Genomic DNA, 17,489 nt, shown 5'->3' on the forward strand with positions numbered 1-17,489 from the left:
CCATGGGTTCAATATCAAGCACAAAAATATATAATTACTTATAAATACGTATTAATTGCCAAACCCACTGATTACCAATTTTACTTATGAATTGTACGTGATAAAGTCATGAGTAAAAAGAATATCAAATCTTATAGTATATTATTAAGAATAATAGTTACTGTTAATGCCTACTATGTGCCTGGTACCATGTACGTTATTCTATTCTCACATAACTGTGAAGCAGATATACTATTACTGTTCCAAGTCTATACATGAAGCAACATAGGCTTGGGGACGTTAAGTCACTCATGCTAGGCAAAATAAATTAGAACAACTGACAAATACAACTGTTAAGGTAGTAATGGGCTGATTAAAGAGACAATAGAGGGCTGGGGATGTAGTTCAGAGATAGAATGTGTGCTTAGTGTGAATGAGTCCCTGGGTTAGCTGGGTTCCCTGATACTGGATGTGTTTGCACACACATACAATAGGATACTGTTCTCCTGTGGACATAGATTTAAAAGAATAATATACATTTTGTGGATAATGAGAAGTGAACATTTGGAGATAATAGCTTGTGACAGTTTTAAGGCAATACAAGTGTTTTTCAGCACAGGTGAGCAATATATATCAAAAGCCTTTTTTAAGGGTTTATGCTCTTTGAGAGTATACCAGAAAAAAATTTTGAGATATTGATGGGATAAATGCCCAGGATATGTTTCTATAATGTGGTTCTCCACAGTATGGGTTATAATAAAAACTTGAGCACCTAGATGTTCAATGATAGAAAGTAAATCATGTGTACAGGGAAATAGTAATAATCTATCAAAATGGTATAGATATCATAAAAATCTATGATATATTGGTAAGTGAAGGGAAAAGGAAGGTTATAGAATATTGTATAGCATATATTTGCATGGGAAACTTTAATAGAAAACAAAAGTGTTCAGGGTGAAATTTTCTGCTTGATATATGTATCTTCAACTTTTTTTTCAATAATGATGGATGTATAAATAGCTGTATATGTTTATCATATACATTATTAACTTATAAAAATTATCTAGGACCTGGCATCTTGTTATTACCATCATGAAAAACTAAATACTGGGATTTCTTCAATGAGATAAACAAAGTATTATAAAAATTAGCATTGAGATCTAATTGTTCAGAAAGCATTTTCTGGATTTCATATTGTATAGCAATATATAAGTATAGCAAAAAGAAGATGTCCTCCTATAATCATCTCTTTCATAATATTTGCAAATAGTGCATTTTGTTCTCCATTTAGCACATCCAGGAATGGTTTCATAAAGTACTTCTGACTTCCTTGATGTTAGTGGTACATAATAACTTTCATTTCAATTTTTCTGTCCTAGAACTTCCTTATGAGATTTCTGACTTCTGTTTTGGCTCTGAGCCTATAGCAGAAAATCTATTTTCTGTGTATAGAATTTATTTGATTGTTTCCAGTACTATGTTACTTATGTTTAAGTGGCAAATTCTGAACGTGCCTGCATGACTATACTTCCAACAAACAAGCAAGCTTTTGCAGGCCTACGTGTGCTACACACAGATTGACGGCACCTTAGTTACTTAGGAGGAGCTGTATGTCTAATGGAAGAGGTAGACATAAGCATAGTTTTCAACAGACTCATACAGATTAAGATCATTTTGGTATTTGTCTCTATGAGCCAAAGATAATGTCAATTTCTTAATTTTTAAATATTTTCTGATTAGAAATAATTTGAGGAAACAGAGGTCCATAACGTGTTCCAAAAATGTAATTTTCTTATTCATGTATTAATAGTACAATGTTCTAAGATGCTTTGCTAAAAAGGCAACATTAAGATTAAAGGATATTTACGTAATGCCAGAAAGAGTAACAATAATGATTTAGTGCATATAATCTTTTTTTATTCAATTTATGAAAAGCATATTGCCTTAACATAATTTTCTAGCTGGAAATTTAGATACAGGGATCTAATTAGTTGTGCTTTTAAAGTATAAAGTCACAAAGACAGGGTAGTCTGGAAACATTTGAAGGGATTAATATCTCATAAACTTGAAACAGGCATTCAAGAATTTATGTAAATCATTGGTCTTGAATTTTTTCATTTGAAGAATATTATCCATGCTTGTATAAACATAAATTACGTACATGTACAAACACACTTGAATATGCGTGTACATCTGTGTGTACAAGAAAACTTGGACTTTGAAATAGCAAATGTTCAAATTTATTTTTATCCAGATTTGTATTTCATGGGCTAGACACGTTTTGCTATTGACAAACAAGTTACCACTGTATAATGTGATAAAACTAAATTACCTTTTTTTTTTTTTAGCAACAAGTGTTGTAACTAATTATTTCATGGTAAAAACTTGAATAGTATAAAGTTTACATACTATTATTATACCAAGGAAAAATATTTTCCCATCCATTTGGATATTCATCAGGTATACTTAATATTTATACAACTATGGGTATTTACCTGTATGGTAGGTATATAAAGTTTCTAAAATAGAAGAAGATACATAATTTAATGGGCACAAATATTCAGCATCTTAATAAAATGTGTTATTATCTCAAATCTTCTGACCTTTCCTTTCCTCTGCAGAAATAGAAATGTAGGGGAGAAAAATAACAGAATGTAGAGTCAGTTGTGACCCGAGAAAAATTAACATGTTTTAATGATAGTTTTCTGAAGTGTTTTAACTTTTTAAAAATTGTGTACAATTCTTTCAATTAATGCTAAGATATTCCTACTTTTCAAAAGAGAATACTCCTCCAGGCAGGAAAACTTATTTTCCATTAGAAGAATCAGACACAAATTGTAGATGAGTAGGCTAAGGCAGATTCTCAAGGTCATTTGAGGAAACTGCTCTTGAAAATTTTGTTCACCTGATTTGATGAATAATAATTTTTTCTAAGTGTACTATGTTGAATTCTGTTACTTCTATCTTCAAAAAGTATTGTATGAAGTGTAGAATAAATATGTCAGTTCTTTAAGGGGATTTAAAACTGTATTATCCTTGTTGATAAAACATTTCTTCTGGGGAAAAATTAGCCCAAAATTATTTAATATCTTTCCTTGTTTGCCTTTTTTTACTATTTTTTTTTCATTTAGAGTCCATTCCCAATATATGGAACTCAGATTTTTAATAACTTTTCAAATATCTTACGCTAGACTTTTAGCTCTATGTATTTTCTCAGGCAGAGACATCTGATCAGAATGAAAATGAATTCTCATAGAACAAAATTGCCAAGCATATGTGATGGAACTGGAACTTTAGGAGAAAAGGGCATAACTTTAATCTCCAAAGAAGCTTAAAAATAGCTCCACAGTTATTATGCATGAGGCTGACAATTGACATTTCTTATTTTGGCAGCATTCACCTACAGCCCTCTCTCAGCTCCACAACACATTCATCTCTGGGATAAATGATTAATGAGCTGCCTATCATTTTCACTCCTTTTGTGCCAAGTGGTAGAGTCTTCAGTTGATCATATTGTAGCCATCAGCATCATTATTAAAATTGGTTCTGCCACTAGAGGATTGTACTAGGACAATTGATTAGCATTTAAATAAAAGAATTAAGTTTTACCATTAATAACAATCCTTTCTGAGTCACTGTCACATCTGGTAAGGTGATTTGGGTTTTGTTTGTTTTGTTTGTGTATCAACTAGCATCACAAAACATTAGATTGAGATAGAAAACAGAAGGGTTATTCTTATTTCAAGAACAACCCCCTTTAATTTTCAGAGTTCCTATCATTTTTATTAATCACTGTCACATTGTATTAAATGTAAATTTATGATCTCCTGCAACTTGCGTGCCATGGTGAGCAATGCATTTGCCAAATTATTTCCATTAGGGAAAAAGTAAAATAATAGAGTTAGACATTTTTGAAGGACTAGAATTTATCCAGAAAGGAGAGCATTAGAGGATCTAGATTGACAAATGATATTCAAATACCATGAAAGGAAACTCCCTACATTTCAGCAAGCAGATGTGAGAATGAGAGGCTAAAACATCATCACGTAGAAGTCTGGGTGATGTGGTTTATATTTCTTAGACAGATGGCAGATAATGTGGGTCTGCATAGGCCTACAAAAGAGTGACAGATTGTAGTTTCAGTAAAGTGATATATCCAAGGAAAATGAGTAGAACTTGGGACTTCTATATTTTCTCTCTGTTCCTGAAATTCCTGTCCTCAAATTTTCAATATTATAGAATTGAAACTCATCTACTTTTATTTCCCATCATGACACTGGTACATTCCCCTTATATTTCCTGTTTTCTCTCTTTGTCCCTTTCTGAAATTCATAAGACCAACTTTTCAATTTGCCTCTGAATTAAGACAATTACCTGAATTATATTGTATTAGTCACCCAATTGAAGGGCACATGCATTTCCTTCAGAGCTGAAACTGATTGTACAGCATAGTGGAGCCATTGTACGTTTTTCTGAGTTCAATTGCTTCTGTCCTATATTTGATTAATTCTTCAGAGTCTAATATTTAGGCTGTTGGTGGTCATACTGTGAGTTTTCATCTTTTTCCATCTGTAGGTATTTTAAGAAGCAGTTTGAAAAAGCTCCTTTGAAGACTGCTAAGTAGAGGACATTTTTACCTATTGAAAGACCCTAGCCCAGTTAGCCCAGTTACCTAAGGCCAAGATATGAAATCAAGATACCGGGCTTGTCATAAACAGGCTCAGGCGCCTGATGTGCTTTCCATATAACCAGTTGAGAAAGGACAGAGCACCCACATCCTGAGGCATGAATGAATAAACAGGAACAGATAAGTAGGAACAGAAAGAATAGAATGCAGACCTGTGGTTTTTGGAATGCAGACTTGTACCCCCTAGGTGGCCTATATGCTAGATTTAAACAAACCAATAAGAAACCTGTTGCTTCCTGCACGCGAAACCTGTCCCAAACCCTATAAAAATCTCTGTATCCCCAAGCCCGGTGTGCCAGTTCACCAAAGCTCCCGCTGAGGTTCTGCTGGGCACCCGCAGGCGCCTGTGTCTCAATAAACACCTCTTGCTTTTGCAGCCAGTGTTTCGTGTGATTCTCCTTGGACAGGGATATGGGGGGTCTTTCATAAACGCGGGGTCTTTCACTATCTTTGATTAATGTAGGTACCTGTGATTTGTATTTTGGGAAATGGGCATAATATAGTCATAGGAAGAAGAAAGTATGATAAGATAAACACATGGGAGCAAGATTTCTACCTGTGGACCAATAGCAAACTTCCTTTATATATTAAAACTTGTTGAGACTGGGGTTGTGGCTGAGTAGCAGAGCGCTTGACTAGTATGGGTGAGGCACTGGGTTGGATTCTACTAAGAGCTACAGCCAAGTAATATGATGCATGGCACTTTTGGTTGAAAGGTGATGCCAGCTAGCCATTGAGATGACATGATTATGTTAAGATTTGCATTCATATGGATATTGGACTCCTGCTATTCACCTGGGCCTGCTACGGGACTCCTGGAGAGTTCCCATTGGTTGGGGAAGTACAGTAGGAGGGAATTCCGGGGGAGGAACTTGTTCTGGGGTTCGGGGAGAACGCAGCATGTGTGGACCGGCTTCTTCCCGGACGTGTACCAGGTATTCGCGGCATTTTCAAAAATAAAGTTTGTTCCTGCTTGAGTGGCTCGTGATTTTGTGCCCAGCCAGACTGCGGCAGGATTCCTGGCACCGCATATAAATAAATAAAGGTCCACTGACAACTAAAAAATACTTAAAAAAAAAGAACTTATCAGTGACAAAAATACCAACTCTTTGCAGTCACCATGAGATGAACAGGTGAGACCAAGATGTACTTGATCTGGTGGTGAGTGAGTGACCATACCCTTCTCTTCTTAGCCAAGTAGCTTATATTTCATCTGCTTCCTCTCAGAACCCTAGTCAGCATAGCATTCTAAGCATGAACCATTAAATGGTCAGTGTTCACTTATTGGTTATTTGTAACAATCACTGATTTGGAAATTTACTAATAAGACATCTAAAATCATAAGTTGTTAACTGGAAGAAAGCCAGTGGACATTTAGGAAGGTGTTCTAACTGGGTGGTAAAGCTGAAATTGGATCTCTTGTCTCTTCATTGAAGTCTAACACTTTTATAGACCAATGAACAGGACCAGGTGAACTCTTTGTTAGTATAACATATGTGAAATTTCAATGATTTTTTCAATCATTTTCAATGATTTATTGTTGTTTTATTTTTTTAAATAATTTAGGTTATTGGTACAGCTACTGTGGAAAAAAGTATGGCAATTCTTCAAGAAGTTAAAAATGGAATTACTTTATGATCCATTTCTGAGTGTACACTTAAAAGATTTAAAAGTAGGGGTCTCAAAGAGATTTTTGTATAGCCATGTTCATAACAACTTTATTCACAATAGCTAAAATGTAGATGTACTTTGTGTGTCCAAGGACAGATGAATTGGTAAGTAAAATGTGATATATACATACAGTTGAATATTATTTAGCCTTTAAAAGGAAGGGAATTTTGACATGTTACAATATGAATAAAACTTGAGGGCATTGTATTAAATGAAATAATACACTCATGAAAAGACAAATATGACTCTACTTGTTGAATGAAGTACATTAGTTGAAAATAAAAAAAAAAAAAAACTAGAAAGGTAGTTACCATGGGTTAGAGGGGAAAGAATAGGCCATTGTTTAGTTGATAGAATTTCAGTTTTACAAGACAGAAGAGTTTTGAAAGTGGGTGGTGGTGATGGTTGCCCAACATTATGGATGTATATAATACTACTGAACTGTATACTTAAAAATGGTTAAGGTGACAAATTGTATGTTATATATGTTTTACCATGATTTTAAAAAATTAGGAAAAAAACAATGCAGGATCATGCCAAAGAAAAGAAAACCAAAATATACAAAGTAAAAGTAAATGTCTTAGTCCTTTTTTCCATTATCCTTACGTTTTATAGTCTGCCTCCAAAATTCAAACCCTTACTTTCCAATGGAAACTGCTTAGATGGTAACATACATGAATCATATTGATCTGTGACTCTGTGTCAATCTTTTCCTGTTTCTCTTTGCATGGATAAGATCATACAGTATAAACTTTTCCTCTAATCGCTTTTTTTTCACCCAAAATGTATATCTTATAGAGTTTTCCATATTAACCTATACATAATTACTTTTAAAAAACTGGTGTATGATTATATATGAATATAATAGAAAGTTTGTGTTTTTTCTATAAAAGTTAAGTGTGTTTTACATTTTGATAGACAACTGCCAAATGGCACTCCAAAAGGATGTGTCAACTATTCCCATATAAACTACATAGTATAGGAAAGTGTCTATTTTTCCAACTAAAATTTCTACTTAAATCCATCTTGTAGATGAGAATATTAAATTATAGCTTATTGTAGCTGAGTGTGGTGGCTTACACCTGTAATCCCAACTATTCAAATGCAGAGATAGGACCACAAATTTGAGGCCAGCCTGGGCAATCTAGTCAAACCCTGACTCAGAATAAAAAATAAATAGTGCTGGGGATGTTGCTCAGTGGCTGAGTACTTGCAAGCCCTGGATTCAATCACCACACCAAAAAGAAAAGGAAAAAAAATTTAAATAGTTCTGAGTGAAGTTAACTATAGATTTTGTATGACTATCTACTTTTTATCTTGTACTCGGTATTCATTTCCATATGCAATGGTGTTTGCTTTTGAGGAAAAATAAATCAAATAAGTCAAATTAGATGAAATTCTATTTATCCACATTTTCTCATAGAATTTGAAAATTGCCTTTGATCCATTTCTTCATTGTCCTAAATTGGTTTTAATATTCTTTAAAAATGTCTTCCTCCACAATGATAAGCCATGTATGTCACCTAACCCAAAGAGAAAAATGAAAGCCTTCCCTTGCTTTTCATCTCACTTCAGTTGGGAAGAGTTCAGCACTGATCACATGAAAACAGCTATCTAGACTAACCTTTGTCAAGAGATGCAGTATGTCACAGTAAAGTCACGTCTTCAGAGTTAACACAGACATGACTTGGACTATCACCTACCTTAGCCAGATTAGGTAATACCTCCCAGCTTTAATTGTCTTACCTGAGTAGTGGTGGTGGTGATATGTTAAATATTATAAAAGAAGAAGCCTTCAAGAGTATCTATTGTTATTGCTGGCAAATATTTTGTGAGCTATAATGTATTTTGTATAATTTATGTAGTTTAAAACAAGTAACTCTAGCTTAGAGTTCTTTGCCAAGGTTTAAAGTTTTTTGTTTTTGTTTTTGAAAGATAATCATTTCTCTCAATGTTTAATCAGATTCTCCATGCAAGTCACTTGGGCTCACAAGATACTGATTGTAGTTAGTGTGTGGAGAACTACTACTGCCAAAGGTCTCTTAAGGTCTTAGTTCATAGATATTTTAGTCATAACATTGCTAAGCATATTATACTTTATCATCTTGCCATTTATTTTAATCATTACTATTTATCTTGTCGGTAGTTTCCACTAATAGAATTGTGTTTTTAGGGATAACAGTATCTAATTTCCTGTTTTGAGGATGCTTTCATATACTGACATGCCAACATGACCTGACTTGGCTGATTTATTGAGAATGAATCATTCTGAAAATAAACCCTGTTTACTTTGAACATTTACTATATAGGAACAAATCTCTATCATAAAGAATTTTAGTTATACTTTTGAATGGGTGATTTATTTGAATGTGTATTACTCAAGATTCCCCAGAGAGTCAGAACAAATAAGATATTTATAGATATAAAAGGGAATTTATTATGGGAAATGGCTCACAGGATTACAGGGGCTGAGAACTCCCACAATATGCCATCTGCAAGCTGGAGAACCAGAAAAGCCTGTTAAGATAATTCGGTCCAAGTTTGAAGTCCTGAGAATGGGGGGAACAATTGGTGTAACTCAACAAGAGGATGAAAGTCTGAGAACCAGAGAGGGGGTGCTGGTATAAGTCCCAGAGTCTACAAGACAGAACCAGGAGTTCTGATGTCCAAAAGGCATGTAAAAACATGTGCCACTCAAGAAAGAGAAATCACCCTTCTACCTTTTTATTTTGTTTTAGCACCAAATGCATTGAATGATGCCCTGCCACAGATACGAAGATGGATCTTCCTTAATTCCAGTGAATTGGATTATGTTCATTCAAACAGGTGAGGGTAGATCTCCTTTGCTGAATATACCCATTCAAATGCAAATTTCATCCAGAAACATTCTCACAGCCATACTTAGAAATAATGTTTTATCAAGTACCCGAGTATTCTTTAGCTCAGTCAAGTTGATACATAAATTTTTTGAGCCTTAAAATTTTTTTTATTTTCAATCATTTTTTCCCACATTTCTTTATTGGTGCATTATAGTTGTACATAATGTGTTACATAAAGTTAATCACAACATGGTTCCAAAGTCAAAAACTATAAAAAGAAATGAAGTGAGACGTTTTCTTTTTGGTCCACCTTATCTTCCAGTTCATCAAATGTGTAGTATTTTGGAGAGGTAAACAAGAAATTCTAATGAAGTGTGATAGTACACTCAGTCTTTTCATTATCAGTGATTCTTGGTAAGGTTTCAGGGTCCTGAGACAGGATATTTCAGAATTCTAGGGTGTGAAACCCAGTAATAACTATTTTAATATTTACCAAAGAGAGGTGTAAAAAGACTGAGAAACACTGAAAAATTGGTAAGTTGCCACAAATGAAATAAAATGGTTATTTGGCCTACTTCTTGGAATACCTATTGCAATAATCACCTGTGTGTGTGGCATCTTTCTTGAGGTTACTTATATGAGAATGTGACCTGAAGTAATTCAAATATGTTCACTCTGGCCACTTCTCACTAAAATGTGTGAGTTAAAACTAACAGTAAAACTTCTGTCTGGATACAGAATCTAGCTAAGCAGAAATTACTTATTTCCAAGTTGCATTTTATTGCATGTAATTATATATATATATGTAATATGTTGTACATAGCATTGTATAAATTTATATTTGTTTTACAATATTACTATGCAATGTAATTGTAATATTTTCAAGTCCTATGGAATGAGACTCCTCCTTTCATGATTGCATTCTTATGAAAAGTTACAGAAATGAGTAAATTAGTCTTTCAGAAAATTTCTCGAGTCCACTATTATTTAAATATGTGCACCTAAAGTTTCTCATCAATACAAAAGATGTTTTATCCTGCACAAAGGAATCTGCTTTGCTTTTCATGAAACCTTTAAAAAAATTTTAGCATACATTCCTTTTCATTTTAAAATCTGCAGTCTGTTATATAACCTACAGGCTACATGAGTGAGGTAATCTGCTTTCTTCTTTATTGGAGGGGAAATATTTCCCTGTGACACCATGTAATTTGCTTTGCAACAATTATTGCTATTTGTAACCATATCTTGTGATCACAAGACACATAAAGCTGAATTTAGAATCTGATGAGAACACTGAAGGCAGCAGTACTATTTCTAAATGTCATTGACTTAATGATTTAAAATTCATAAAAAATTTTAGAAGTTCAATGTATCAATCCAAATCATCCATTTCTGAAGTGTACTTTACATAAATTGGTTGGTATATGTTGTTCCAAAGGACTATTTTAATGCATCATTTTATTTTACCAAATCCTTGTGATTTCTTAACCTCATTTCCTGTGAGATAATTTATCAGACAATTTATCTCTAGATCCTATTTTTATATATTACCTAATCTGAATGTCATGTGTTCTAGATTGTTTAGGAGTCAGACTTAGAAGCATATGGTGCCTTATAATTCTTTTCATCCCTTTGATTAATGAATCATAAAAGTGTAAAAACCTATATCTTTTATCAATTACTTCAGATAGAATTTACAAATGTTTCTTTGCACTTTATCGGGCTTATATTTTCTTTAAAAAAAACTATCAGTGGATTCAATCTTGAATCACAGATTAAACAGGAGATAATTATTTTTGTTTGAACACCTTTTCTTAAGCATAATTTCAGAGTTCATATATACTCATCATATATTTTTCATGGATTTCTTAAAATGTATTAACTTTATACTTCAAATAAGTTTAGATTATACAGTAGAAAAAGAAAAGCAGCATAACATTCATCCTGAAATGTTATTTTCCTTAAAAAGGAATAAAGCAGGATATTAGTGCCAATTTTAGCAATGCGTAGTCATGTGACAAATAACAGTAATGAATCACCCCAGTATCCTCCACTGATAACTGAAGTTTACATTTGGGAAAATCACTTTGTATGAATTTATGATGAGAAAACAGGGAAAGGGTAAAAACCTTTGCAGCTGTCTCAAATTCTTTTTTGGAAATAAGAGGAGTATAAATAAATAAATATCATATCTCATCTTGAGTTGTTTTCATGACACGAGCATACTGTTAAGAGTGAAGGAAATTGCCCAGAGGGTCAATTTCTTTAGGTCACAGGATTTCAACAGAAAAAGCAGTCTACAAATTCTCCTGGTTTGAAAGCAATGATTTCTAATTCCTAGTTCCTCCCTTTGTCCACAGTGTGTTCATCTGGAAAACATTTAGTCATTTCTGAGGAGATCCCCAAATGAGGCAACCTCTGGTCCACTGTCTACCTCTCATAAAAGGTCAAATACGTGACCAACTAGGGCACAGTGTTTCTGAAGACATATGGAAGAAATAATTGACTAAAAGGGACTCTAATCACTTTAAAGGATAGATGCATCTCTTAAAAAGAAAAGTATACTCTCTCACTATGTCCCACATTTTCATAAAAACAAAAGCTTCCCCAAAGCTAAAGAAAAATATTAAAATACTTCAATAAAATGTGGTACTATTTCTCATTTTCTACAGAGCTGTGCTAAATTTACAGGACACATTTGTCATTAAATTATAATGTGTTAATTGGAGTTGAATTAATGAAAATAAATATTAGAATATAAATAATATTTCCTAAATGAATAGATAAGGTAAGAATAATTTAATAATTTTTAATTAGTAATTATTCATCAGAATTTCCCCTGCTAATTTATCTTCCAAGATTTAGATTACAAGATACCATGATCTTTCATTGAAACCATTCATTTAAAACTATCATTAAGTGAACTTCACCTCTTTAACATTTTATGGTGTAAGATTTTCAGAGCCTTAGAAAATGTCTTATTTTCCTGAGTAGTATTTCAGACTTCTGTGAAAAAATGAATAATTTTTGGAAAAGGGGACAACTGAAGTCAGTGTCGTCGGTGGGATTGCCCATATACTACTCTGCTCATATACTTTCCTTTCTTCCAACTTATAGCACTCACTTTTCTTTTGGTAACTGCTTTCAAGTTTCTGTTCTTTATCTTTCAGTAAAAGAAACACTGAAACAACCATTTTTTATATGCAAAAAGCACCATTTTTTTTGTCTAAATCTTTAAAAATGATGAAATAACTACAGAATATGGTGCCCTGCTGCTGACATTGTGACATGTAAAGAAGAAACAATATCATGCTAACTACAACTTTAATCTTACAATCCAGATGAATGTACTACATTATAAATTGTTCATAGCCTACAACTCTGGATTTAATTAGCCATTTCATAACCTCATGCTGTAGGTCAAATGGGGTCATAAACAATATAAATGGCTTACCTCAAATTGACATCATTATAACAAAGTAACTTGAAACACATGCTTTATTAGTAGATTTAGTATCATCTTCATAGGAAAGATAACCTATGGTACCAGAATTATTAATTTTCTTTTTGCAACAGATCAGAATCAAATTCCATGTGTATTAAATAAGGGAAGAAACAAAATTGGAGTTTCACAAAATAGAACCTACAAAATTTGGTCATTCTTTTTCTTTCTTTCTTTTTTTTTTTTTTAATACTAAGGATTGAACCTGGAAGCACTTAAACACTAAGTCACATCCCCAGCCTTTTTATTTTTAATTTTGAGATAGAATCTTGCTAAGTTGTTTAGGGCCTCACTAAATTGCTGAGGCTGGCTTTGAACTTGTAATCCTCCTGCCTCAGCTTCCCAAGATGCTGGGATTACAGAATTTGATCATTTTTAATCATGATGGATCTCTTCAAAACCTTAGATCAGGAGATATTAAATAGCTGAGATTGAGTAACTTTGGGCTGGGGATATAGTTCAGTGGTTTTAATCCCTAGCACTACCAAAAAGAATTTGAGATATCTTTAGAAATTATTATTCTTTGTTATTGACTGAGATTCCAGAGGGAAGATTTCAGACTTTGTATGTATTTCCAGTAATAAGCCTAGAACTTAATACAAAATATTTGTTGAATGACAATGCATATCAAATTAATACATTAAAAAGACAACCTCAAAATTGAGTAAATTTAGAGGTAATACTAGTGTATCAGAGCATTTAACTCACCTTATGAAGAGAGATGCCTTGAGAGCTGTGTATAATTTTGTGTTTTTTTCAGATGAAAATAAAAGCAAAGATTTGAAGATCTCTGTAAAACTGCTATGGAAGATAACTATTTTGTTGCTTATCATCCCCTACATTAGATTGTGTGGTATTCCTTCTACAATTTAATATTAGGGAAAATTTGTCCTACTGAATTGAAGCCTATTAAAAATTCTCTAGCCTATTAAAATTCCTTCCTTCCTCTATATGCCCAGCAGGGCATGAAGATAAATTTAATGCCCAATTATATTTTGCATTTTAGGTTGGTTTTTCAATTTATTTTTGTAGCACAATCCTTTTTTTAGAAAAAGTATGTCTCTGTTTTATCTACCCTTCATCTTTATTTCCAGTTCTTCTTTGATATTTCAAAAAGTATTGTTCATAGTCCATGAAACGCTCCTTGTCTTTCATGATATTCTGTCAGCAAATACTTATTAAATGCTTACTAGGTGTCCAGCACTGTTGTGATTGTTCTGTTGACTGACTGATTACTCTCCCTCATCCCATTTGCTCTTCCGACTTCTGCTCTGTGGTGGCATAGGCCCAGTATGGTTCTGTCATTGGTTTTATGACTTTCTCACTGTAATCTGCACCTGGCTTTAGGGACAAAATTTCTTAGTTGAAACTCTCAGAATCAGATATATTTTAGAAATCAGAATTTTTGGAGTTTAGAAAAGTCATTCTATATTCCTACCATGTGTTATTTAACAACCTCCACAGGGAGAGAGGCAGTACCCTATAATTAAGTATATTAATATTTCTGCAGTAAAATATGAGTATCTCCATGACATGAGATAAAGACCATAAATAACTTCACTACAATCCTTATCATGTTTTGTTGGCAAATGAATTTTGCCCTAAGTTTAATAAAAAGCTTTTGGTTTTCAAACCACTGCAGATCTCAAAATTGCAGATAGATAAGGGATGGTAGAACTCTTTTTTAATTATTATTTTTAGTTGTAGAAGGACACAATACCTTTATTTTATTAACTTATTTTTGTGTGGTGCTGAGGACAGAATCTAGTACCTCACATGTGCTAGGCAAGCACTCTATGACTGAGCTACAACTTCAACCCAGAGTTCTTAAACTCTAGTGTAAATACTTTAGGTCTACTGGCTCTCAAATCTGTCTGGCCCTACATTATATGGTGCTGGGGAATGAAACCAGGGCCTCATGAATGCTAGGTAGCCACTCTGCCAAGGAACTATACTCTTAGCTCTTGTCCTGTTTTTAATAGTTTCTGTAAAGGATCTGTCCTCACTAATTTTTAATATCCCAATTTGTATTGAAGCAAATTTATTTAACCCACTGAACTCTTTCTTGGTTCTTATTCTGTTTAGGTTTAACATCATCACTAAGTTTTATGGAATCCATTATAATTATCCTGAACTTGCCTCCCATCCTTGTCACAGCATCTGTTATGACTCAGGCCTTCATTACTTTTCTCCTGGTTTTGTGGCTTCTCAAACTAGACTGGATTGACTAATTTATCCATGCACTATGTTAGACATCAGGAAATACAAGACGACAGAGTTTAGGTTCCTCATACATAAGTGCCTTTTCTTAGTGGGGAAAACTAATGAGAAGACTGGTTAAATAAATTAGGGAACATTTGGTACAATGGAGTATTTTGTAACCATTCGGAAGGATGAACTAACTCTATATGACAAGTATCAAGACATTTTAAGAAATGTATGTCACAGAACAGTATAGTAAGATCCTATAGACAGAATGTCTCTGTTGAGAAAGTTCTGGAAAATTGCACACCAAATCATAGCAATGACTCTGGAAAATAAAGCAAAAACTTTATTTTCTGATTTGTTTAGTGTTTTAAAAAATGAGAATACATATTTTTAATCTGAAAAAAAAAGAGATATAACAAAAAGTGACTAACTTTGCCTAAGACATGAAAATCTTAGGGAAATTTTGCTTTGGGCTCATAAATGGACATTCCTTTTAATGCAAATAACAGGTTCAAGGGCACCCAGTTCCTAAGGGGTAGAGTGTTCTGGAAATGGCAAATCTGGTGCTGGAGGGAAGCTTCAAGGGGAAAGTAGGTGAATTGAGGTGAGATATCAGATTGTGAAGGTTCTCAATTATTGTTTGGAAATATGGACCCAATTTAGTTAGCAGGGAGCCTCTGGAAGTTGTTATTTTAAAAATACATTTTTAATTTTGAAGCAATTTTAGATGTATAGAAAAGTTAACATGCGTTCTCCTGTAACCCCTCACACAGTCTGTCTTCCTTCACGTCATCTTACATTTCTATGGTATCTTTGTCAAAACCATAAGAAACCAATTGATAAATAACTATCAACTGAACTCTAGTCTTTCTTCAGATTTCATGTTTTCCCATTAATGTCCCTTTTCTATTCCAGGAGCCAATTTGGGATCATACATTTAGTTGCCAGTCTCCTTAGTCTCCTTTGAAGCTCTATGAATTCTTGTCTCTCCTTTTTTTTTTTTTTAATGAACCTTTACAGTTCTGAGGGGTGCTGATCAGCAAGTTTATAGAGTACCCCTCAATTTGGTTTTGTTTTGTCTTATCCCATGATTAGACTGAAGGTAAGGTTTTGAAAATAGTATCACAGAGGCTAAGGGCCCTTCTTATCACATCGTCTTAGAGTGCACATGATATCCACATGACATCACTGCTGATGTCAAACTTGATCACTTCATTAAGGTATTTGCTAGATTTCTCCATTGTAAGTTTTTCAGGAGTATTCCTCTTTTCATTTTCTCCAGGCTTTTAAATTTTATAGAGTGAGATTTGAATTGATATTTAATATAATCTTCTTAGTTAAGTGATGGGAGGAGCATAGAAACAGGAGGGCCAGCATGTTAGCTTTGGTTGTTACAATAATTCAAGTGAAAGGTGACAATCAACAGAATGCTCACTGGCAATGGCAGGTAAAGGATTGGAGGTATTTGAGTGTTTCTGGGCCATAGGTAGCTTATGATAGGTTTTAAAAGAAACAGAAAATCTAGGCTGGGGTTGTGGCTCAGTGGTAGAGCATTGCCTAGCATGTGTGAGGCACTGGGTTCGATTTTCAGCACCACATATAAATAAATAAATAAATAAAATAAAATAAAGGTCCATCAAAAAATTAAAAAAAAAATAAACAGAAAATCAAAACCACAATGATATACTACATCACACACATTGGGATGGCCACACACACAAAAAAAAATTCCAATAACAAGTGTTGGTGAAGATGTGGAGACATTAAGAGTCTATATACACTGCTGGTGGGAATGTAAAATGGTAGTCACTTTGGAAAACAGTCTGCCAGTTCCTCAAAAAAATTCAGCGTATTTACCATTTGATGCAACAATTCCACTTCTGGGTATACACCCAACAGAAATGAAAACATATGCACACACACAAAATATATACACGAATATTTAATGATAGCATTATTCATTATAACCAAGTGGCATCAACCACCCGAGTATTCACCAATCAATGAAATGGATAAACAAAATGTGCTGTATGTGTACAATGGAATATTATTCAGTAACAAAAAGGGATAAAATGCTGATACATGTTACAACATACAGGAAGTTTCAAACACTACGCTAAGTGAAAGAAGCTAGTCACAAAAGACCATGATTCTATTATCTGAAATGTTTTGAAGGGAGATAAGCTAGAGACAAGAAAGTAAAATAGTCCCTTCTTATTCAAGGAGTGATGTGTTATCTTATTCCAAGATACCCCCATAGATGCCTGAAAGCATGAATTAATGTGTTGTGATTCTGCAACAATGAATCTGATAACTGAAACAGCTATTAAGGTAAGTTGGTGGGTAGCAATCTTCAGTGGACAAATGGATGATTCCTGTCCTGGGCAGGATGTAAGGAGATGGTGTAGGAGTTTATCATATTACTCAGGACAGGGAACAATTTAAACCTTATTAACTGTTTATTTCTACAATATTCCATTTAATATTTTCAGACAGAAGTTGTCTACAGGAAAGCAACCAAGGGAAGCAAAACTAGGGATAAGGGGGCAACTGCAAATCAGTGATTGCTTAGGGTTAGGGCAATAGGTGATCATGACAGGATTAGGCTATTGTAGGTAAACGG

Source organism: Urocitellus parryii, chromosome 3, assembly GCF_045843805.1.
Source record: "Urocitellus parryii isolate mUroPar1 chromosome 3, mUroPar1.hap1, whole genome shotgun sequence".
Taxonomy (NCBI): domain Eukaryota; kingdom Metazoa; phylum Chordata; class Mammalia; order Rodentia; family Sciuridae; genus Urocitellus; species Urocitellus parryii.